The 26,797-nt window shown below is 39.5% G+C and overlaps 1 protein-coding gene across 2 annotated transcripts in view; it reads right to left on the reverse strand.

Moving 5' to 3' along the window:
• Positions 1–26,797, reverse strand: part of gask1b (golgi associated kinase 1B) — a 54,244-nt gene that overhangs the window by 22,552 nt on the left and 4,895 nt on the right. The gene's annotated exons all lie outside the window — the stretch shown is intronic.

Raw genomic sequence — 26,797 nt, forward strand, 5'->3', positions numbered from 1 at the left:
GCTCTACAGAATTTTGTTCCAAGGACATCACAGTGAGTATCGATGTTGTTTGATGCTGCATTGAAATCCCAGCAGCCTCTATGAGGGTGTGCATCTTGAGCATGAAAGAATAAAAGAATGTTGGAAATACTCAGCAGGTCAGGCAGCATCTGTGCTGAGAGAAACAGAGTTAATATTTCAGGTTGGTGACCTTTCACCAGAAATATGAATTTTGTTTCTCTCCCCACAGATGTTGACTGACCTGATTAGTGTTTCCAGTATTTTGGGGTTTTATTTCAGATTTCTAGCATCTGCAGCTTTTTGCTTTACAATAAGCATTGGACCCAGGTAAAATATCCATAAGTGTGTTATCTACAGACCAAATAAGCAATTTCTCAACAGTATTTTTTAAAAATTTGTTAGATTACTGCATAAAAACTTTATGCCCTGAGACAGAATTTCAAGATCACATATTTTCGTCATATAGACCACGAGGAGTTTACAAGAACAATTGCTCATAGATATCCTGTGTAAACGCGTCCTGTTTAGCTGTGTTCCAGTCAATTATACAAGAAAATTGAGCTTCCTGTGCATGAGTATAAGCGCAAAGCTACAAACACAGCAATGCAATCTTTAGATAACAACATTTTGGATAAAGCTTTAATGTAAAAACTATTGTGCTGCTGGTTCTGATGTCACACAGAATGCCAGAAAAAATTCTCAGCAGATCAGGCTGCAGTTTTATGGAAAGAAACAGAGTTAACAGTTAAGGTCAATGAAATTTCATCGGAAGTGTTGAATGAGTTCTCATGAAAGGTCATTTAAGCTGATGTTATGAAAAGTGCAAAGCATTTTTCTTATCATATAAAGATACAGAAGGAAGTCATTTGACCCATCATGTCCATGCCGACTCCCACAGGAACAACCCCATTCCCCCTTTCTTTATTTCCCCTGTACTCTGGCAACTTGCCCCTCTCACACATGCCCATCACCTTCTCTTTGATTCTTTTTGATAATAACTTACACTAAAGGGTAATTCACAGCAGCCCCAGCATATCTTTGGGGTGTGGGAGGAGATCATTGAACCTGGAGGAAACTCACCTACTCACAGAGAGAGAAATCTGCACACACACAGCACCCAAAGTCAGGATCAAACCTGGGTCGCTGGAGCTGTGAGGCAATAGCACTCACTGTTGTGCCAGTCTATCTGCTGACTCCTGAGTGTTTTACTTACATTAGTTAGCATCATCTAAATGCATAGAAATTTCATGTGTGGAATGAATTGAGGGACTGTGGGATCGGTAGCCTGTTATGCATTCCTTCTTATTTTTATTTCACACTGGAATCAGGAGAGATGTAAAAGGAGCTGATGATTAACTATCAATTGATTTGTGTGATGACACAACATTAAAATCACCCCTAGTAGAATTTGGATAATTAGATTAGAGAATGGGCAAGAAGAAAATTCAACTTCTTAAGATAAGATTTCTTCATTAGTCACATGTACGTTGAAACATACAGTGAAATACATCTTTTTGAGTAGATTGTTCTGAGGGCAGCCCGCAAGTGTCGCCACGCTTCTGGTGCCAACATAGCATGCCCGCAACTTCCTAACCTGTAGGTCTTTGGAATGTGGGAGGAAACCGGAGCACCCGGAGGAAAGAAACCCATGCAGACACGGGGAGAACGTACAAACTCCTTGCAGACAGTGGCCGGATTTGAACCCGGGTCGCTGGCGCTGTAAAGTGTTACGCTAACCGCTACACAACCATGCCTTTAACTTTAACTTTAACGCTAAAACTTTGATTTTATAGATCTCTCTGTATTATTACAAATGCTACAATATCACGCAGTTTATCTTCACACGGTCAGAATTCATGTTGTGGTGTTTCTGTCACATACCTTGTGCCATTTTAGTCATGACAAATTCCCTAGTGCACCTGTAGTTGGATTACCTGGCCACTTGGCAGTGCCACATTGCTCTCAGCTGCAGTACCAGATGCATTCTATTTGCAACTGAGCAAACCATCCAGTAAGTGGTAGTTTCAGTTTGTATATTTATATTATTAAGTTTAAATATATTATAGATTTACCTTTTTCAAATTTTCCATTGATAGTTTTGAATATCTTAGGTTAAGGCAGTCATGCACAACCTAGCCATGCTTCCCACTTTGTTTCAGTTTTAATCATAAAATATAGAATTCAATGTTTTTGCCTTTACCCTTTGAAGTGTCAAACTACTCTAAACAGTGTAGTGTTCATCGGCCCTTTTGAGTTACAATTCACCAAGGTAAGTAACAGGAATACAGGTACCAACAAACCATCCTTTACTGAAAGCAATGAACACTCAAATAATAGCAGTGGCTAGAACAGCAATTTATCAAAAGAATTCCCATGACACCATGCAGTTATTAAAGTAACATGTAGTCTCATACAGTGTGAGTAAGCTGTTAATTGCTCCCTTTTCAAATTTTGAGGAGATTTCTTTCAGAACTTCTGTCCCTTCTATGGTTTGAGACACAATAGAAATCTGTCCTTTCTTTCATTTTGGCAACCTCCGTACTGTTCCCTCAGTTCCATGTGTTAAAAGCTGTTTTACAGCCCTGGGGCTCCATATCACAAATGGATTTCATTTAGAAGCTATAGAGTTGATGCAAAGAGCTACCATTACCACTCTCTTTCACTTGGTTTAACTCCTTACATTGAACAACTTCTTCAACTCCAAGTCGAAGGTGTAGCAATGGGAATTCTTATGAGCCCAAAGTATGCCTGTCACTTTGCCAAATATGTGTTTATAATTAATTTAATTTAATATATCTTACTATGATAACATATTTTAGAGTATGACAATATTATTAAACTTAAATATTTCAGTCCTATTCAGGGCCCCCACCCTTTACATTCTGTAATATTGATGACCACATTGATTTTGCTTCCTACGTTTTCACAGAACTTAAAAATATCATTAACTTTGCTGCCAGTTTCTATCTTGCACTCATTTTCACATGATCCATACCTGACTTTTCCCTTCCCTTTCTTAATATTTCTAATTCAATCTCAGGAGATAGTTTAATGACGAATATCCATTGCAAGTCCACAGACTCTCACAGCTATTTCAACCACACCTCCTCCCATTCTGTTTCTTGTAAGCACTCCATCCCATTCTCCTAGTTTTACTGTTTCCATTGTATCTGCTCTGATACAGGACATTTCAGCTTTAATATGAAGACGTCTTCTTTTTTCCACAACTGTGTCTACCCCTCTACCATGGTTGACAGGGCACTCAACTGCTTCTTCTCTGTTTCCTGCACTTCTGCTCTTACCCCTTCTCCTTTCAACCAGAACAAGGATTGGATCTCCCTTGCCCTCATCTTCCACCCCACCAACCTCCACTTTTAACACAAAATTCTCCATAATTTCCAACACCTTCGATGGGGTTCCACCACCAGGTATATCTTCCCCTCTCCTCCTCTTTCAACATTCCAAAGGGAAAGTTCTCTCCGTGACTCCCTGGTTTGCTCTTCCATCTCCAACAACCACCCAGCTTCTCACAGTCCTTTTCCCATGCAACATCTATTCCTTTATCCTTTCCCTTCCTACCATACAGGGACAAACACAGACCTTCCAACTGAAGCAGCGATTCACATGACAATTTTTTCAACCTTGTGTACTGCATTCGGTGCTCATGATGTGGACACCCTTACATTGGTGAAATCGAATGCAGATTGAGTGACCAATCTGCAGAGCACCTCCATTCAGTCTGCAAGGTGACCCTGAGCTTCCAGTTGCCTGTTGCATTAATTCTCCTTCCCACGCTCACTCTTGACTTCTCTGTCTTTGACTTTCTACGTTGCTCTAATGATGCCTAATGTAACACAAGCAACAGCAACTCATCTCCCACCTGCATAAGTTGCAGCCCTCAGGACATAATATAACATTTAAAAATTTCAGGTATCCACGCTTTGTTTTCTATTCCTTGACAACTTTGGTCTCCACCCTATCACAGACGTTCCCTCTGTTCACTCCACCCATCCCCTCTTTCCACGACTTAAACACCCTTGTTTTCTCACTTTTCCAGTTCTGATGAAGAGTCCTTGACCTGAAACAGTAGCTCTGTTTCTCTCTGCACTGATGCTGCTTGACCTGCTGAGTGCTTCTAGCTTTCTCTGATTTGGTTTCAGATTTCCAGCAACTGCATTTTTTTTGCTCCGAATTCAAAACAGCTGTTGCTGAGGACATGAGACAAGTGGAAAAAGATGAAATTTTGTGATGCACAATTCACTAACAGGATAGAAAAGTGGAAGTTACTTATCCTACCATTGGACACTATAAACACACTAGCAAGCTACAACCTGCCAGGAGTTTTGGGAAGAATAAGTCACAAAACCACATCTGCCCATGCCAAGTCAATAGTAAATCAGCCTCTAGGCGCTACATTCCTTAAACAAGGCGTATATTGGATATTTTCTGATAAGTATGCCTTCACTATTATCCATTTATGGTTCTCATCTTTTCAACTGTTTTACATTTCCCAATCAAAGAAGGAAAGGTAAGGTGCAAAATTGATCATGGTAGCAACTCAGGGATTCAGATTATCATTTGAAGACCAAAATGCCATTTGCTCCACACTTGTTTATTTATGCAGGCATTTGATGTAACCCCAGAGGTCACAATAAGATTCTTATAAGTCTGTGCTAAATTCCCTCCAAGGCCACTATATTCTTCCTCAGATATGATGCCCGGAACTGTTCACAGTACTTTGCCGGTGGTCTATCCAGGCCTTTGCATTCTGCTCCTTTTAGACCTCTTTATATAAAGGATGGCATTCTAATAGGCATTGTACCTGAAAATGGGATTTTAATACTTATGACCCTCCAAACCTTCAAGATTTTCACCATTTACTAATACACTGATCCATTTACTTTAATCAAAGTGGATGACCTCAGACTTACCCATGTTGTAGCCCATTTGCCACACATCTGCCTATCCAATTCATCTACTAATACCATTTTTCGTAATTTAAAGCTTCCTTCTACACTATTTACAACAGACATTTTTTGGCAAACTTAGTGATACGGCTTTAAAATCAAAAAAAAAGCTGCAGATGTTGGAAATCCATATTAAAGAAGAAAATGTTGGAAACACTCAGCAGATCAAGCAGCCTTTAGTTATGTGGCTTCTTGTTCAATCATCTAATTGATTCATAAAAATCGCAAATAGTTGTAGCCACTTCCAGGTCACTACACATCACACCTAGCCCATTAGAAAACCTGCCCATTTTCCCTACCCTCTGCTTCCCACCTTTTGGAAAATTTCCTTAGTGTGCCAATAATTTGCCCTCAATTTCATGAGCTTCAAACTTAGCTAGAAGTTGCTTATAATGGACTAAATTAATTGCCTTCTGGAAGTCTATATAGACAAAATCCATAAGAATTCCCCTGTTCAGTAGTATCGGCACCTATTCAAAAAATTCAATCAAGTTGGTCTGACATGACCTAACTTCTACCAAACCCTTGATGGGTCTAGTGGAATAAATGAATCATTTTAGCAGTTTCATCCCTTACCTTTCTTAAAAGTGAAGTGACATATACAATTTTAGGTTCAGTTTAGGTTCATGCAACATTTTCAACCAACAGCTTTAAAAACTTGGTAAGCAAACTGCTATAGCGCTGTGGAAAAATCACTCTTTAGCATCATTACTTACTTCATTACTGTCATTTTGTTTGTATTTATTAAATCTCCAGGCCTGAATCAATATTATTTTCCTTGGTTTGTCCACTTCCTCACCAGTAAATGCTCATGTAAAGTAATAATTCAAAATATCTGGCAATCCTTTATTTTTCATATAACATGTTGCAATCAATTTCTATGGGCAACACAGGAAGTACAAGGAACAAGAACATTAGCATGCAAATAATTAGGAAGGCAAATAAAATGCTGGCTTCTATTCTAAGGGAATGGTCATGAAAACAGAGAAGTCTAAGTACAATTATGACTGGGAACAAACCTGGAGTATTGCATACAGTCTTGATTTCCATCCTTATGGAAGATATACTTGCTTTGATGGCATTGCAAAGAAGTTCAATGGATTGATTCCTTAAAAGATGTTATTATCTTATGAAGGAAAAACAAGTAAATAAGATCTGGATTCTCTGGAATTTAAAAGAATGAGAGAGGATCTTATTGAGATATATAAGATTCTGAGAAGGCTTGATACAAATGATGCTGAGAAGATGCCTCCCTAGATGGGGGTACTGAGAACCAGGGTGCATTGTCTCAAAGTAAAGGGACATCCATTTAAGACCCAGATAAGGAAGAATTTCTTCTCTCAAAGGGTTGCAGATCTTTGGAATTCTCTACCTCAGAAAGCTATCTACGGTCAATGCTGAAACAAAAATTATGGAAGTAAGAATATTAAAGGTTTTGGAAACAGGGAAGAAAATTGCATTGAGGCCAATGATCTAATCAGAGATGATTGTATTGAATGGTGAAGCAGACTTGAGGGGCTGCAGGGCTTCACCTGTTCCTATCTATCAAGTTTTATATACCCCAGTTTGTCACCTTTTGTTGTTCTTTGTATCTCTCCAGTCACCAAAATCCCTGCTTAATTTTGTATTAATGTTTACTTTTTCTTTCAGTCTTATTTTTTAAGATGCCTAGAGCTGAGGTTTTTTTTTGAAAGCAGAATTTTGTTCCTTACGCATTTAAATTGGTTGTTTTTCACATTAAATTCAGTTTTGAAAACTTCCTCCTGGCTCGCTGTCATTTTACCTGTTTACATATCTGCCCAGTTTATGTGGACAGTCTCTGAAGTCAAATTTAGAATATTAGTGGCTGCTTCCTGTTCCCCCTTTCAAATACTAAATCAGACTTCCTCACATTTTGATCTCTATCAGATAAACGTTCACAGACCATGAGTGTATTAACCATGTCTCATTCATTACATGACTAAATCTAATCTGGCCTGCCCTTTGCTGGTTCTGAAACATTTTATTACAGAAAGCTACTTTGAATACATTTCAGAAAAACACTATCTTTCAAACATGAGCTAATTTGCTTATCTCAACCAATACTAAAGTTGAAATTTCCATTAAAAATAACTATGTTTTTGCTTTATGCTTGTCCAATTTCTGTAACAAATGTTACAGAATTGTTATAGATCAGATTCAATAATAAGTAAATGAGAAGAGCAACAATGAAACCAATTATAAAAGTATAACTGACTAAAGTTAGCTAAACAAAATTTCCATTCAATTTTTATTGTGTGCTAAGTATGTATGCAATAAAAACATTCTAAATAACCCTTGTAAATTGTACAAGTAGTATTGTTGATTTTTAACACTGGAATTCAGGAAATGCCATATTTCAAAACTGATCAAACTAATAATTAGTTCTGTATCTTTTCTATTCGTTCATGGCCAACAATTCTTCAGTACATTTTGTTGCAAAAAAATTTCAGAATGCATTCACGATACTTGTAAATCTGACCTGAATCTGGGGTAGAATTTCAGAGAAGCTTCCTGTCCTTCTATTAACCCTCTCGGAAGATCAGTGAAAACTGGGGAAATAGTCGAAAAAGCCATTTACATAATCTTTCTAAGACTTTTACCAAGCCAAGGCAAATCAAGACAGACCTGTGAAATTATAGATGTATACTGTTTAGTAAGCTGGCTTTTGTGGAAATGTTGTTCTATCTTACATTGATTGAGTTGAATGGAATTGTCTGACAGCATTGCTATTTTTAAATATTTATTTCACAGTGTGGGATGGGCATTTAATATTTTCAGAATACTAGATTGACAGCATACACAGTGACAACACCAGCCAAAATTCCATTGAATCGGCTAAAACAGCCTTAGGTAATGCGACTAAAGACATGCATATCCACCTTACAAAAGTTGGAGCCTAAATAAAAGAAGCCCGTAGAAACTATTGCCAAGGATACTGTAATTATAAAATTCCCTCATAACAAAAATATTTTGTACCTGCCAACATCTTTTCTCCCTTCCACCCTACTGTAAGAAAAGATGTTCATTCCCATATAGAGTCATAGAGCCGCTCAGCACAGAAACAGGTCCTTCGGCCCATCACACTGACTATCAAGCACCCATTTACACTAATCCTATACTAATTCCATTCTATTCTCATAAGAACATATGAAATAGGAGCAGGAGTAGGCCATCTGGCCCATCAAGCCTGCTCCGCTATTCAATAAGATCATGACTGATCTGGCCGTGGACTCAGATCTACCTACCTGCCTTTTCCCCATAACCCTTAATTCCCCTACTATTCAAAGATCTATCTAACTGTGTCTTAAATATATTTAATGAGGTAACGTCTACTGCTTCCCTGGGCAGAGAATTCCACAGATTCACTACACTCTGGGAAAAGCAGTTTCTCCTCATCTCCATCCTAAATCTATTCCCCCAAGTCGTGAGGCTATGTCACCTAGTCCTAGTCTCACCTACCAGTAGAAACAACCTTCCTGCCTCTATCTTTTCTATCCCTTTCATAATTTTATATGTTTCTATAAGATCCCCTCTCATTCTTCTGAATTCAATCGAGTACAGTCCCAAGCGGCTCAATCTCTCCTCATAGGTTAATCCCCTTATCTCTGGAATCAACCTGGTGAACGTCCTTGGCACCACCTCCAAAGCCAGTATATCCTTCCTCAAGTAAGGAGACCAGGACTGCAAGCAGTACTCCAGGTGCGGCCTCACCAGTACCCCGTAGAGTTTCAGCATAACCTCCCTGCTCTTAAATTCAATCCCTCTAGCAATGAAGGCCAACATTCCATTTGCCTTCTTGATAACCTGTTGCATCTGCAAACCAACCTTTTGCTATTCATGCTCAAGCACTCCTAAGTCCCTCTGCACAACAGCATGCTGCAATCATTCACCATTTAAATAATAATATGATCTTCCATTTTTCCTTCCAAAGTGGATGACCTCGCATTTACCAACATTGTACTCCATCTGTCAGACCCTTGCCCATTCACTTAACCTATCTATATCTCTCTGCAGACTTTCCGCATCCTCTGCACAATTTGCTCTTCCACCCAATTTAGTGTCATCAGCAAACTTAGATATGCTACGCTCTGTCCCCTCTTCCAAATCGTTTATCATGAGCAGTTGTGGGCCCAGAACTGACCCCTGTGGCACCCCACTCACCACTGATTGCCAACCAGAGAAACACCCATTTACCTCACTCTCTGCCTTCTATTGGTTAACCAATCCTCTATCCATGCTAATACATTACCCCCAACTCCATACATCCTTATCTTATGGATAAGTCTTTTATGCAGCACCTTATCAAATGCCTTCTGGAAATCCAAGTATACAACATCCACCTGTTCCCCTCTATCCACTGCACTCATCATATCCTCAAAGAACTCCAGTAAGTTTGTCAAACATGACCTTCCCTTCCTGTAGTCTGCCTGATGGAACCACTTTCGTCCAGACGTCCCGCTATTTCTTCTTTAATGATAGCTTCAAGCATTTTCCCGACTACAGACGTTAAGCTAACTGGCCTATAGTTCTATAGTTACCTGCCTTTTGCCTACATCCTTTTTAGAACAATGGCGTGACATTCGCTGTGTTCCAATCTGCCTTTGGGTAAATTATCACAAATGCCTCTATTATAACTTCTGCCATTTGTTTCAGTACTCTGGCATGCATCCCATCAGGGCCAGGGGATTTGTCTACCTTTACGCCCACTTGTTTGCTCATCACTACCTCTGTAGTGATAGCAATTTTATCAAGGTCCTCACCTCCCATCGCATCCATAACATCTCTCTTTGGCATGTTAGACGTGTCCTCCACCATGAAGACTGACACAAAATAGTCATTCAAGGCCTCGGCCATTTCCACATTACCCAATATTAATTACCCCTTCTCATCTTCCAAGGGACCTATGTTTACTTTAGCCACCCTTTTCTGCTTTATATAATTATGAAAACTTTTACTATCTGTTTTTATATTTTGTGCTGTTTTACTTTCATAATATATCTTACCTTTCTTTATTGTTTGCTTAGTGGTTCTTTGTTGTTTTTTCTCCACATTGCTGTCAACTCCCCCACAAATTCTACCACTCACCTACACACTAAGCAGCAACTTACAGTGACCAATAAACCAACACCTTTGGGGTATGGGAGGAAACCAGAGGACCCAGAGGAAACCAGCACAGTCACAGGAAGGATGTGCAAAATCCACACAGACAGCATCAAAAGTCAGGATAAAACCCAGCTTTACTAGCTGTGCCACTACATCACGCATAACATAATTAACATTTGAACTTTAGATTTTACTAAAATCTATTGGGATTTATAGTCAAAAACATGTGAGGATTCATGGCAGTGTAGTTGACAAGCAAGCCTTGATAAAAGCATCATTGTTTATACTTAAGGAAATAAGTCAATAGATTTTGCATTCCACATTATTATTTTAATTGTCTATTATGCCAATTTATGGATTCATATCTAAAGAATTAAGATACCAGATGATGAAAATGTGCATTTTTCAAAAATGATGCAGAAACAGGACACAATAAAGGGAAACAAAATTCCACATTTTGGAAATTGAGGCCTGTAGTGTTGCCAAAAAATGCCATCAATTTCCAATCAGATACAAAAGCTAGATTTCCTCTCAGCATACCCAGTTTAACAGACTGTTTTGAGCAGATATCAGCTATGCAATGCTGATCTGTTTGTAACATCAACTATGCAGATATGAGCACCACAAATACTTTAGAAATACTTTACCCAATAAGGAGGGCTTTTTTCTATTTGTGCACATGTTGTAGATTGTCACTGGCAAGGTCGACGTTTATCATCCGTGCCTAATTTCCCTTGAGAACTTGATGGTGAATAATGCTGTTGAACTTGGAAATGAGAATGTCAGAGGTCCTTCCACAATGCAGTTAGGGGGAGAGTTCCAAGAATTTGATGCAGTGATAATGAAGGAAAAATAAGGTGTTCCCAGATTAAAATGGTGTATGACTTGGAGGAGACTTGCAAATGGTAGTGAATCCATTGGATTGCTGCCCTTGTCCACCTACAGGTAAGAGATCACTGGCTTGTCATTGAAGCCGGTTTTATGTTCATTTTGTGAAAGGTACACTCCTTAGCCACAGTGCAGTGATGGTGGAGGGAATTAATGCCAGGATGGTGGATGGGGTGGCCTGCTTTGTCCTGAATGACCCTGAACTTCACAAATGTTGTTGGAGCTGAACTCTTCTGGGCACCTGGAGGATATCCCATCATACTCATGATGTTGATATCCTCCAGGTGCCTTGGGAGTGGACCAATTTTGGGAGTCAGAGCCCTTGCTACCCTTTCTGTTTCTTCCAAGTGGTATTAAACCTGCAGCAATACAGGTTCATCAGTTGAGCAAGGATTGCCAGAGCAATCAACAGGGTATTTCACTGCACACATTTGACCTGATACCATGAAACCTCATACGGTCTGGAGTCAATGTGAAGGGGTCTCAAGATCACTCCCTCTGACCACTGTGCCACCAGCTGTGTTGCATCTTTCATGCTGGTGGAACAGAACAAAACCAAGAGCTGTGATTGTGGAGACTCGGAGGCTGGCTGAAAGTTATAGATTCTGTGACTATATTAGACTGCCACTGACTGGTCTGTGTAGACAGCTCTCCCAACTCAAGCACAACCTCAGATATTTGAGAGGAAATATTTGTAAGATTGATCAGGCTGGACTTTTTATTTATCTTGTCCAATTCTCGTGTTGATGTTGAGTCTGGGTGGTTCATCCAGTTCTAATAGTTTTGATTTGTGTGAAAGTTTAGTACATAAGATAAGATCTTTATTGGTCACACGTACATCGAAACACACTGTGAAATGCATTTTTGGCATAGAGTGTGCTGGGGGCAACCTGCAAGTGTTGCCATGCTTCTGGCTCCAACATAGCATGCCCACAACGTCCTAACCTGTACGTCTTTGGAATGTGGGAGGAAACCGGGAGGAAACTGGCTTGTTAGGACAGTGAACTCTAGAGGCACACGTAGGTTAGTCCAGGTAAGGACATCAGATTTCTTTCCCTCAAGGCCAATTGTGAAACAAGGAATGTTGGAGATTGACTATGAAAGCAGTTTAGAAAGGTACATTTTGGTTGTTACTGGGCTAAATATCAAAGGTCTGGACCATTGATCCAGAATCATGAATCATAAGTCCATCATGCAGCTGGAGAACTTGCACTGTAATGGTAATATAAATCTGTAACATAAAGAACAGGTAGTCTCAATAATGAGGACCTGAAAACCGATGGATTTTCATTAACAAGTCAACTGGTTCATTCAGAGAAGGAAATTAGCCATTTTGAGCCCATGTAGCCACTAATCCCAGAACCATCAATGCAGTTGAAAACTGCTTCTCAGTTTAGGGCAAATAGAGATGGGCAATAAAAATGCTGGTATTTCCAGCAATGACCACATTTCAAAAACAAATAATTCCTTTTTTAGATTACCAGTACAGTGCTAAGTGAAAAGATAGTGTCCAGGGCTACAGTATTATTTCTGTCTGACACATGCCACGCAATTCATGATTGAAAAATAATCTGTGAAGATCATTAGCTTGGTCGATGCCATTTCCACCAACCCTAGAAAGCAGCAGGTGATGGGAAAGAGAATACATAGCATAAAGGCTAAAGGTAATTGAAATCTAGCTTTCAATAAGCAACCACAACTGACTGGTCTCAAGAAATCAAAGGAAGCACAGGAAAGGAGTACAAGGGACTTACATGATGTAAACTACCATGTGAGAAGGAGAATATGGAAGAAGACTACTGTATGTCCAATGTATTTCTGATATTTCTTTTCTTATGAAGGGACCTAATTAAGTTGCTTGTATCTTTGCTTATATCATCTTATTACCCATAGGGCAAGTATGTATTGTGTACATAATTGCTGAGTAGAAAGGAAGATCTAGCCAGGAATTTTGACTTACTTTTATGCCCTATAGATGTAATAGAGAAGTCTATGTGACATTTTCTGTTTGTGCATGTTCATTTAAAGACTTAAATAGCGTTGGAGGAGTTTACTTCCTGCTATTTAATAAATGCTCAGTTGTGCAACTTTAAGGGAGAGTATTAGTTGGAATATTGAGTTGCAAATTAGCACTGCATGCTCCAAATATTTCTACAGAAGTTTATTACTCACACACAATGCATTTTCCAATACAGTGCTACTAAACCACTGAAATGGATGCTACCAAGATCAGGTCTCGCCCAACAGATCTCCAATGCCTGTTCCAAGCACTGGAAATAATTCGCTGAAAATCACAGAAGTTGTACAAATTCAAAACATAATGAAAAGAGATTGTGTTGTGTTTATTGTACACTAAATCAATGATGTTGCCGAGAGACAAAGAAGTTGGATGTCCTTCTGTTATTAGCCTGCATTAAGACAGGAAAATGAAGGGCAATGTGCAAAGGAGGCCATATCCCTACCCCAGCAGACTTACTATAGACCTTCCTTCATCAGCTACTGCTTTTTTGCAGCAGCTGGCTCCCTCTTTATAGCCTGAATCCCACTGAGAATCCACTCTGCTAGAAAATAACCTTTGAGCCAGGAAAATGTGATAACAGCAAGATAGCAGCAGAAGTCCAATGTGACCTGCTACATCAGTCAAACTGCCCTGTAGGAAAGTTACTCCCAATGGGTGGATTGCTTTAACTTAGGGAATCTCAGTTTTGAATATGAGTGCACATCCATGTGGTTGATATCCATGGTCAGTCTTCCTATCAACTTCTAGGGAAAAATTGTTGGTTGATTTCTTCTGGCTGATGCTACAATTTTATACAGTTTTTAGTACTTTCTATATTTGCTTTAAGTTGCAAAAGGCAACAGAAATTGGTGTTCATTCAGTGTGAGTATGCACCAGATCCTAAGGACTTTGTCCTGACATTAATGTTAGTGTGACACTATTACAGCGCCAGCGACCTGGGTTCAATTCCAGCTGCTGTCTGTAAGGAGTTTGTACATTCTCCCTGTGTCTGCATGTGTTTTTTCCGGGTGCTCCGGTTTGCTCCCACATTCCAAAGATGTACGGGTTAGGAAGTCGTGGGCATGCTACGTTGGCGCCGGAAGCGTAGCGACACTTGCAGTTCTGCCCCCAGAACACTCTATGCAAAAGATGCATTTCACTGTGTGTTTCGATGTACATGTGACTAATAAAGATATCCGATCTCTTATCTCTGTATGAACTGGATGTTGCCAGACCTCAATCCATCAGTAGACATTTCCCTTGGTGTGCAGCATGATGGAGAAGGAGAACAGAAAACATAATAGAGGGTAAACTGCAGTAAAGGAGCAAGAAAGAGAGAGAGAGAGAGAGAGAGACTTCCAGCTGAAGAGCAAAATACTCCAGGGTGTTGAGGGAGCACTTCTCTTTCCAGACACATAATGGAGAGCAATATGTGTGATGTGTAATTTAACTCAAAAGATTGTCAGTAAAATCCGCTGCAGGCACTACTCTAACGTTCGGTCAGAGCAAAGTCTGCATCGTCAGTGCCTTTAAAGGTGATTACGGCAATAAACCTTCGTATGAGGCAAGCTCTTCCCAGGCAGTGCTGGGGTTATTACCTTCTTTGGTATCCAAGAAAACTGAGCCACAAATATAAAGATGTGGTGAGGAAACTGGTGGAAGCCATTAAATGCATTGGTTACACCATCAGTAGCTTGTAAATCAGAAGAAAATGTAGTCTGAGCAGTGATGAGGTGTGCAGAGGGCATTAGGATGCAGTTGCCTTCTATGGTTTCAGGCCGACTGCTACCTACAGCCTGTGCATGTCCCTTTCTATTATTCACAGCACCATCTCCTCTATCAGATTTATGACGTACGATTGCGCCTCCTCCCCTCTGGTTCAGGTGCTGATGTCTCTCATTATGCATAATGTTCTACTGCAAATGAGAGGGAAGTGTGACAATGATTGTCACATAATATTTTTGGGTAATTTGATTGCCATGGTTGAATAGTTCATGATGTGTGTAAGATGTGAGATCTGGACACAAGGCTAAATGGGTCAGGGTGCTATTAAAAATGAATATGGTGTACGAATCCTGACTGATAAAAGATTGCAATTTGTTGTCTGATGGGGGTGTGGTGACTTCAACAGGGCCTGAGGCTGGTAGTACAGTTCATATATATGATATCTGAAGATGCAGTCATTAGTCATAGCCATGCATGCAAGACCAATCCATCTTGGTTCTTCAGACTAGACTCTTGTCATTGATCTCTGTGACTGTCTGCACAGAATGTCCTTTCTCTGTGCATCTGGAAGATTCCTTGAGCTTCTGCAATACCATGGCGTCTCTCCTCATTGCAATAGTTTCCATCAAGGCATGAGGGGTATGTTTTTTACTCAGAGAGTGGTGGATGCCTGGAATGCGTCACCTGATAGGGTGGTGGAGGCAAATTCATTGGGGGCTTTTAAGAGGGACATAGATGGGCACATGAATGAGAGGAAAATAGAGGGATATGGACGTTCTGTAGGTTGGAGGGATTAGCTATATCGGCACAACATTGTGAGCCGAAGGGCCTGTTCTGTGCTGTACTGTTCTATGTTCTAAGACCTTGATTCTGTATCGGAAAACCACAGAATCCCTCCCTTCACTGGTCAATCATCCTTCTTTGTTACATGGCACGACCCTGAGTGAAGTCTGTAAATCCAGCAGCCACAACACATTTTCCTCTTTAACACTTCAGGCTAGTTGTAATTAGTGGAAGGAAGCATTGATTCTGGTCCTCTACGGCAATGTGGCAGCATTGCACACTATCACTGGCATTGCCTGTACACAGAAATCATGCTGATGACCATACAGAATGAAGATACTGCTTTGCTTATATTACATCAAACAAATGTGGCATAATTGTAATCCGTTTTTGCAGATTATCCAATTTAACCTCTGTGATCTCCATCCTCATTGCCAACTTTTTGTATATTTTATTACTGGAAAAAGTCCTGATAGGTGGCATATTGCCTTTATTGTAAGTTACCGAAAACAGTAAGTTATTTTCTGTTAAACATGGAAAAGGAGTTTGGGTCAAAAGTTTCAAGAAGCTGTCAATAAGTATGTTTAACATAACATTTTTTTACAATAAAAAGAAATTTGATTCTCAAATGTCTACTTTTGTCAACTAGATTTCTGGGAGGAAACATTATATGTGTTTCCTTCACAGGGTCAGTTTTTGAGATTTGGATTCTCCAGTAATCCAACCAGACTGAATATTTAGGGAGTTCCAAGATAGCAACTCATGGTTGAACCAAGAGAAAGATGGCATGCTTATGTAATTAACTCAGATACTTTAATCAAGAGCAGCATTAGTAGTCACACAGTCTTTGCAATTATACAGGACAGAGGGCCATCCAGTGAAGACGGCAAGTAACCTCTCAGAATCCGACACTGCTATTGCCATTACTTGTTTGAACCTATTCCAGACAAAATCATGAGGAGAACACTGAGAGCCTGTAATCTTCTGCTAAGTCCCGGTGGCAATGTGCACCCCAGTATGATACATGGTCATTAGGTCTGTGGGTAAATGCAGCAATGGAAAAACACAGGAAGAATGTGAAACAGGTAATGAGAGGGTAACAGTGATAGGCAGCAACTTGGTCCACTGCTGCCCAGCCAGTGAACCAAGATGGGTTTTTGATCTGCTCCAGAAGCTCTTCGACTAAAAATGTGAGCTAAACTAAATGGAGGCATGTTACCCTCACAATTAGAAAACTGATTAGCAATCAAACATCAACTTTCCAAATGTTCCGAAGAAAAAATACGCACATTCTGTGGCCCTGCTCCAGTCTCATACTGTGAACTCCATCTCTTTTCCATCCCTTATTTGGGGCAATTATTGATTCAAAATGAATTTGAAGTTGCCATCACAGGATGAACAATGTAACATCTGTTCAACCTCACCCAGAGGACCAGGTTACAATTGAATAAGGCATACTGAACTGAACCCAGTCAGCCTTGGAGAGTGCAATGATTGCATGGCCTAGAGTAGTAATGCCATTCAGAATTTTTGCATTTTTCAAAAGCCATTCCACACCTCAGAATATAATTTTAATATGAACAGCAATTTGACAACACAGGCATGTTCATACACACATCATATTGCAGATGAATGTTTACAATAAGTTTTGTGAAATGTAGTGTGCTACAGAAAGAGTCGTGGTAATTTCTTTGTTTGTTCCTGATTTACAATCAATGTTGCCAAGACACTGAATCAGAACGTCCAAGCAAATTCAGTAAAACAAATATTTTGCAGGGTTAATAGTTGATCCCTTCATACCTAGCCTCTTTCTCCTTGTCATTTTTCATCAAATCCTATGGTTGAAATAAGGCGATCTTTGGAATTTAATACAAGCGATTAGATAGTGATGACATGTTATCTTGCTGTGAGGAGATGGACTATAAGGAAGGCAGAAGATTTGCATTTCTTGGATAACAGGAAACGTAATGAAGATGGAGAACAAATAAAACTGCATATGCTGGATTCTGAAACAAAAACAGAAATGCTGGAAGAACTCAGCCAATCAAGCAGCATCTATAGAAGGAGAAACCATTCAATGTTTCAGGTCAGCGACCATTCCTCAAAATGAAGATGAGATATGATAACCGGAGAACATAAGAATATAAAAAATAGAGGCAGGTGAATGATAATGCATATGAAAAGATCATAGTTGATCTTACCTCAAAATCTTCCTGCCTGTTTCCTCTTTCCCTTGATTTGCCTGGATTCCAAAAATCAATGGCCCTCAACTTTGAATATACTCAACAACTGAAGATCCACAATCCTCAGTGGTAGAGGATTCCAAAGATTTATTACTGAGTGATAAAATTCATCCTAAACTCCAACTGAAATCATGCTGCTTTTCTAAGTGCCCTGTTACCATTACCTTAAAATTGGACACCATTTTACCAACAACTGATTGGCTAACTGGCCAGTAGTTCTGTCTTTTCTCTGCGCCTCCTTCTTGAATTCCAGTGTAGTTGTCTAATCTGTTGGGACTGTTCCAGAATTTAGGGAACAGTGGTACATCACAACCAATGCATCTACAATCTATGCTTCCAGTTTATCTGAGTCAATCCTTTGAGAACCTTAGGATGCAGGCTATCAAGCCCATGGGATTCTGTTTCCATTTCTTCTAATGCTTTTTCTTCATTTGTGTTAATTACTTTAAGTTTCTCATTCTGATTAGCTTGCTGGTTGGTTCTCTGCTATATCTAGAATGGTTTTTGGCTCCTCTACTGTAGACATAAATAAAATGTTTGTTTAATGTCTCAGCCACTTCCTTAATTGTTATCACAATTTTTCCTATCTCAGCTATTAAGGAACCCATGCTTACTTTCATTAATCTTTTCCCTTTTACATACATGTAGAAGCTGCTTCCATCTGCGTTTTTTTTCTTGGTAGTTTTGCCTCATATTCAGTTTTTCCCTTTAATCATTGTTTTCATTATATTCTGTCTTGCTTAAAAAATTATTCCTGAGGCTTAATACACTTTTGCAAAATTACGTCCATTCTCTTTTGTCTAATACTAAACAGAAGTTCTTTTGTTTGCCATGAGTGCAACATCAATCCCAGGAAGATTTTATTTCTCCGATGTAACTTTGTTGAGAATTTTAAAATATTTCTTTAAATTGCTCATCTATCACCATACCTATTAATCTAATCTCCCAATACATCCCAGTTATCTTGCCCCTCTTACCTATATAATTGAGATTATTTAGGTTTAAGGCTCTAGTTTCAGACTTATCGAAATCACTATCAAACTCAATTCCCAGAGGATCTTTTATCATGAGATTACTAATTAACCTTGTTCCATAACAAAAGTCAGGAATTAAACTTGCCTTTGTCCAAGATATCCACTATTTAATGTTCTAGGAAACTGTCTTGAATACATTCCATAAACTCTTCCTCTGGACTAGTTTGCCGACTTAATTTGATCAGGCTATATAAAAATTAGTTTCCTATGATTATTGTATTTACTATGTTACAAGCTATTATTATTTCTCAGTTAATATACTTTCCATTGGTATGGCAATGGTTAAGAAGCCTACGAGTCATTCATTCATATTTACTTAAGAATAAAAGACATAGCAGTAGGAGGGGGTCACATGAACCCTCAAGCCCACTCTGCTATTCAATAACATCATGGCTGAGCTGACACCTGAAGTCCACCTTCCCACTTAATCACCATATCCTCTGGTTCCCTTTAGTGTTGAAAACTCTATTATTCACAACCATGAACATAATCAATGGCTAAACATCCATAGTCCCCTTCCTGTCTCCACCCATAATAGTTCTACTTCCTGTTCCTCTGAGCCTGAATAATTTCTGACCAATTGTAGCAAGTTGGGCTCAGGAGATATGTGGAAGGGATGTGTGTGTTTTTTAATTCATTTTTGGGGATGTAGGCATCACTGGCAAAGCCAGTCTTTATTGCCCATCCCTAATTGCCCTGAACAGAGTGGCTTGCTAAGTAATTTCAAAGTCAACCACATTGTCATGGGTCTGGAGTTACAAAAGGGCCAGTCCAGGTAAGGACAGCAGATTTCCTCCCCTGTAGAACTATAATTGACCCAAATGAGTGTTTCCAACAATCCAGTAGTTTTGTGGTTTTTACTAAAAACAGCTCATCTTTTTTTTAAATCTCAGATTAGTTACTATAACTTTCACAGCTACCATGGTGGGATTTGAACTCAGGTCTCCAAAAGATTAATGCAAACTCTTGGCACTAACATAGGCAAGTGGCAAGCTTTAGTAATTCAATGTTGACTGTAAATTCTGAGCCAATATCATTTCGACATGTGAGGCACAATGTATACCGCCCAACCAAGCCACTTTGTGACCACCCCAATGGGTCCTTTATGTTGGCATGATCTTTTGGAACACATGTACTCAAGGAAAAGATGGAGTCCACAGCACACTGCGATGAAGCTTAAAAGGGTAGAAAAAATCCCAAATCGATGTAATTTTTCTAATAGTTTTATGTCTGCAGGTTGCAGTTTTGTGCATGGACTGATTTTTTGTGCATTTACCATTCTGCAATTGCAAGTCTGACAATTTAAGGCAAGTCAGCGCCTCCTCTATGTGTGATTGTAGCAAGAAATGGCAAAAGCTTGAGTTGTCAGCTTCTCTCATAATGAACCAGTTACATAGATTCCCATTGGACATACAATGTAAATGTCAGTCATATGCTATAATCACTCTTCATGCCATAGGTTTTCTGTAATCCTGCTTCATAACATATATCATTCTTGCATCAATGTGGAGGATCAGGATTAGTGGTTCTTCACATGAAACTTATATTGTCAGCTGTTAAGGCCACTTTTCTGTGGATGAGGAAAGCGATTCAACCCACCTTGACACATCCACCAAAAATTACATTATATTAACCATTCCATCTTCCCATCTGTTGTCTTTAAAATACTTCCAGAATTTTCATCTCTGTCTCTCTGTTCAGATATTTGTTATGAGTTTGCGTGAGAAGGAACCTCCTGATAATTTTTGGAAGTTATTAGTTGAAACCTCTGTCCTTCTCTTCTGCTCTGCTTTAAAGTAGCATTTGTCATCAACTATTTGCCATGCCATTTCAAAGATTTGTTAGGAGGAGGAACTTGGAGTTGTTGTCTGTGTCAGGACAGACAATTCTAGATGTTCTAACTTTTTGGTTTGAGATTTATCAGAAAAGACTATTATTTTACAGTTAAACTATTAGTCATATATTATACTTCCTTCATGATCTTTACTCTTGATTTACTTTAAACACCATCTGCTCTGCGTACCTAGAGACTTGCTATATGGGTGTTAATCAATTAGTAAATTGATTAACTTGACCAACTTAGAGTAACCAACAGGAAATAGTGTATTAAGGAACATTTTTGTAGAAAATCTCCATAATTCAGCTCACATATTCAAAGACTATAGGCAATTGTCATAAGATGGTTCTGGCCAACTACTAGTAAAGCGTTCTGCTTGGCAACTGTGTACATATTTTTACCTCACAGTTATGAAGACAAAAGCTTCTCTTGAAACCCAATGATAATGTAGAGACGGCACACCCTAGGAGCACTGAAGTGATACAAAGAAGTGATTATGCCACAGGTGACTGAAATAAGAACTTTGGCAGGGCTGCTAACAGGAGAAGGCTAGTGAGTATATAATAAAAAATACTTGGTACATTAGTAGACCTGCCAGAAAACATACAGGAAATATGAATGAACATGAAGGAGTCCAGAACTAAAGGTTGGCACAGAGGTCATCTTTTTCAGCATTATAGTGGTGACTGAACACTTCTTTGCTCAAACATCCATTGTCTCGGATTTCAATTCAGCATGTACGGAAGCCATTCAATGAATGCTGCAAAGGAAATTCAGTCTACTATCACAGCTATCATTGTTCTGAGTACCAGTTTTCAAAGGAGTTTGAGCATTTCACAGCACCTACATTCTTTCCTCCACAAACTGCCAGACTGCTGAGCCAACATTCAGTATAAATGGCAGTAGATCCATGGAGCATGAAGCTCTCTCAGTTTGCCAGCATGTTTGATCTCACTATTACCACTCTATCAGCGTTATTGCTGTTTTCTGTCAGATAGTCAGCTGAGGCTGAGGTTGCACATGACAAGATGGTGCCACCTAAGGCCAGGCTGCTGACGGCCATCCTGATATTCCATTTGCAGTCCTTTGTACTGAAAGTCAGAACCTTTCACCAGTGTATTGACTTCAGAATGCATTGAAGCATGGCAAATCTGTATCCAAAGAGTAGCGGTTTATTTGGAGGATAGCACACAAACTACTTACATACTTAATCTTTAAACTCTTGCTGCAAACTGAATAACTGAAACTATTACACTACTTGAGAAGCAGACACACCATAAGACTCTGCTGCCCAAGACAAGCACAATATATACAGACAGATACAGAGAACAGCTTGTTTCATACTTAAGGATATATTACACATTCCACCCCTCTGTCTTAAAGCAAAAGTGAAATACATATAACACCTCAATCTAGAAAGTTAATGAACAACTACAAGAACTAGCAACTAGTTTTCAGAGTTTTCCTGTTCTTTTCACAAGGTTTGATATTGAATCAACTTTGGACTGTTTGCTTCTGTCAGCATTTGCTTCTGGATTTGAATTCCAGTAAAATCCTGTTTCTTTGACAGACTTGTTTGGATTTGGCACATCCTTTACACTGGATCCAATTTGGATGCAACTTTATGATCATGGGGTTTGTCATCCTGACTGGGTACATTTCTAGTGAAGATTATTTGATTTGCATGAACAGTTCGGATTCTGCCACCAACTTCAACCAAATACTTCTTGGTTCCACAAACCTCTGTTGAGGTCCTAGCACCCACTTGTATGAGGTCAACTTGCTCTATGGGCTAACAACACAAACACAGTTGGTTTAATTGAAACTGCATTTTTCTGCTAATGCCAACTCTAGAAGATAAATTTGGTTGAACGTGGCTCAAACATACTTTTAATCTTTTCTTCATCAAGAGTTCTGCAATTGTATACTTTGTGGTAGTGTGCATGTGGTAGTGTTCTGAAACAGGCTAGGTGATGTTTTGTGCTGAATTTTGAGTATGCCTGAAACACTTTTATCTTGAGAATTTCTGCAGCTATTCTGACACTCCAGTCACCTGCTCCATTTGAAACTGGATAATATGAAGGAGTGAAAACAAGATTAATACTCTTCCATTTCACAGAGTACGCAAACAGAGTAGGTCAAAACTGAGGCCCACCTTCGGAAATTATCTCTTCGGGTAACCCACGAATGCACATGTTCACATAAGCTCACTTACAGTATGTTCAGCCTTGTATTTCACTTCAACCCTTCTCAATCCTTTTCCTCCTTTTTTGCTTTCCTCTGTTTCCTCCTCCTCCTCCTGCTTCAGAGTTGATGGAAGAATTGTGCAGCGTACAAGAGACCACTAAGAATCTTCAGATCTACACTTTTGCTTACTACAAGAGTTCTCTAGAATGGTCCAGCCAACAGAAGCATTGCTTGAGTATAGTAGTGCCTCCTCTATTAGGTTTCAAGTGGCATCATTGTTTCCACTGTCTGCACATTGTACTTGAGTTCATTACTTGTGCTCTGGTGGTGATAAGTGGGATGACCCTTGTTCCACAGTTATCAACTTTTGGTTTGCTATGAGAATTCAAATATGGTCCCAGTAGACTAATACAGAATGGGAATATCATAACTGCTTCTTGGATACTAGTCATTGTGCAGCAGAATGCCTTAACATACAGTAGCAATGTTCAGGGAGTAAAATCCCTTGTGTTTGCAACTCAAATTAGAACTCATGAATGGTGACTTATCACCCACCCTCATTGGGATCCCCTCAGAAAACCATCTGCTCCTGCTGCCTACTGCCAAGAAAGGAGGTGAATTGCACTCACATTCAGCAGGAAACACATGTAACCTCCCAAATGAAACAGTGCACTACACACTGTGAAATATTGCAGATCTGCCCTGTTCCAGATTGCAAGGACCCAGACCGTAAAACTTGGCACTTAACAGCTGCTGGCAACACAAGTCTAGCCCTTTCTCCATTCTTCCCGTCATGGCTGCAGCATGTGGTACAGCTGTTAGGAACGTTGAGCTGAAGTAGAATTGTCCCAGGCATTGCTCTTCATTCAGATGTACCCAAGAGAACTGCTGGGTACAGCCTCCAGTTATGGCTCCTTCTCTCACTACTTCTGCACCACCTTCCAGAAGGTGACCTTACTCCTCACGTCTTCTTCTTCCTCTGCATTCCCTCTCCTTATCATGTTACACTCGAGAGGGAATGGTGACCAAAACAGCTAGATTCTTCTGAAGGCTTAAAATGAAGACTCACATTTTTTTTTCTTTTTGTCACGTCAGTTGACTTCAAAAACAGGAACATGGGCCAGAAATGACAAATGCTTAACTCAAACAATTTTCTCAACAAAAATGCAAATAATTGATATTATCTATAGGTGACAGTCTGTGGGGAGGTTTCTGCTAAAAATGGGTTCTGTAGCCAGTTAAATTTCAGTGTTAGCTGCATTGATGAGATCTAAATTGGCAGTATTGGTTTCAAAACAGTATTGCATTAAGATTAGCATCACGCTGCCAATTCTGCATCCCTCTGGAATGTGCGAGCATCACATACACCATCATCAGTGATCACCGTGGAACCAAATTTTGCGACCAACATATCTCTAATTCTTTCCAGTTATGATAAAAAGATCAGTGATTCACTTACCTAACGACAGACCTACTGAGTATTTCCAGCCTTTCATGTTCTTATTGCTTTACGATAGAATGTACATCAAAAACATGCTATATAAATTCAAATTGCTTTTATTTCTTTGAGTTAACTTCAAGGCATAGATTTCTGCTTTGTGTTTCAGTGGCCTGAGCTATACTCCATTCTCCAAGTGCATCTCGGTCAGGGCACTGTTCAATGTCAACATGATCTCTGGTTTATTGCCATCTCACACTATTTAGACATGGTGATCAATGAATCAACTTCCACTTTGCCAAGTTATAATATGTTTTGTACCATTAACACTTCAAAATTTACTTTAGATTTAAATGATATCCATTGACCCTGATTTTGCGGTCAGCAATAACGATAGGCGCACACCCCTGACCTCAAAGAAAGCCGCCATAATGACAGGGCTGGTCTTCCTGCACAGTTCTGCCTCCATGCATTTCCCTTCATTCCCATGGTCATGTGCCAGCTCCAAGGCTAAAGCAACCATGACTGAAGTAAATATTTCCATGGTGGGTCAACAATCTAGCATCAGCAGCAAGATATTCCCAGAGCACTCACAGTCAGCAGTGGACTGTAGAGAATGGCCAAAATAAGGCCCAGAAAATGACTGGCAGCCACGCGGAACAAGCCAGCAACTAACCTGCATGAGAGGTGAGCTCTTTAAATGACATTCCTAAGGGGCCTTGCTAAGTGTTGATATGTTAACCTACTAAGTGGGTTTATCATATAAAAGAATCGATTGCCTGGGCAGATCTATTTCATGGCAAAAAAACAAAATAGGCTCATAAAAGAATGAGTGTTCTCTATAGTTTGATGCCTACTAAGCATCCCAATTATATTTTTAATCAAAAACTTCCAACATAAGATTTACATGCACATAGATCTGCCATATTTGATCCTTAGTTTCCCATTTTGCAACTGGAAAATATAATTTATCTATTTTCTTGACCAATCTATTAAATCACGTTCATGGTCCTATAATTGCCAAAAATATGTTTGTAGCAGTTCTTAAAGTCAGTTCTTAAAACCTGCTGAGTTCCTCCAGCACATTTTTTGTGTATTGCTCCAGATTCCAGCATCTGCAGAATTTCTTGTTTCTCTATTGAAGTCTAATATCATATTAGCCAAGGTAATCCTGGTTGTGTCCAATATATTTTTTCAGATTTGCATAACTGAACATTTTTATCCATATTTGTCTCAGTATTATTTATATCTGAACCTATTTTGCTGTAAATGTTAAAAAGAAGTCCAGGTTCAGAATGCCTATTTTGATCCTGGCCAACGTTTGTCTTCAAATTCTCTTTAAAAGTCACGCTTGGCTCCACTTTAAGCACATGTAGTATACAGATGGATGCAAAATCTTCTAATTTTAATTTAGGAGTCTGGGCTGGATAAACAGTTCACATCACAGTGGTTTTTGCATAAGTTGCAGTAAAATTGGAACAAATACAAAATTAAGCATTAATGTGCCTATGCAGTAATTTACATGCTATTTTTAATCTTAATCAAGAGGTAAATTTTAATTCGTAACAGTGATTTATTGGAATTGAGATGATAAATAGAGTTTCATATACAAAACTACTCATGTGCAAATTTCTATACAGCCAGGAAAATGACAGCCAGCAGTAGAAGTCAAACTAGCTGATTCCACATAACTTTAAACCCATACCTGTTGTCAACAATATATTTAGTAGCTTGCTAGGAACTATCACACCTATTGTTTACGGTGAAATATGTTAACCACTCCTTATATTTTATACTTTATCCCTTAAAATCCCACTTTTTAATCCCAAATCTCTTTTTTTTAGCTGAAATTGTTCATTATCTCTTCAGATCTTTTAACATTTCAACTTTTGGGTATTTTTTCAAAGACCTGGGCCTCTGTACCTCCCTCCGCAACTGAATCCTCAACTTCCTCACTGAGAGACCACAATCAGTATGGATCAGAAACCTCATCTTCTCCTCAATGCAGGTGCACCTCAGGGCTACATGCTTAGCCTCCTGCTCTACTTTCTCTATACCTGCGAAAGTGTGGCTAAGCATAGCTCCAAAGCCACCTACAAATTCACTGTTGTTGGCAGAATCATGGAGGGTGATGAGGAGGCATACAGGAGTGAGATAGGTCAGTCGGTTGGGTCGTGTCAACATCTCAGTGGATCTATCCTGGGCCCAGCACATAGATGCAACCATGAAGAAGGTGAGCCAGTTTCTCTACTTAGAAGTTTAAGGAGATTTGGCATGTCATTAAAAACTCTGACAAACTTCTACAGATGTTCAGCATTCTGACTGGTTGCATCACCATCTGGTATGGAAACTCCAATGCACAGGAATGCAAGAGGCTACAGAGAGTGGTGGACTCAGCCGGTTCCATCACGGGAACAGCTCTCTCCACCATCGAGGACATCTACAAGAGGTGATGTGTCAGGAAGGTGACATCCATCATTAAGGACCTCCACTATCCAGGCCATGCCCTCTTTTCATTGCTGCCATCAGGCAGGAGGTACAGGAGCCTGAAGACCCACGCCTCAAAGTCCAA

Source organism: Pristis pectinata, chromosome 2 (genome assembly GCF_009764475.1).
Source record: "Pristis pectinata isolate sPriPec2 chromosome 2, sPriPec2.1.pri, whole genome shotgun sequence".
Lineage (NCBI taxonomy): Eukaryota > Metazoa > Chordata > Chondrichthyes > Rhinopristiformes > Pristidae > Pristis > Pristis pectinata.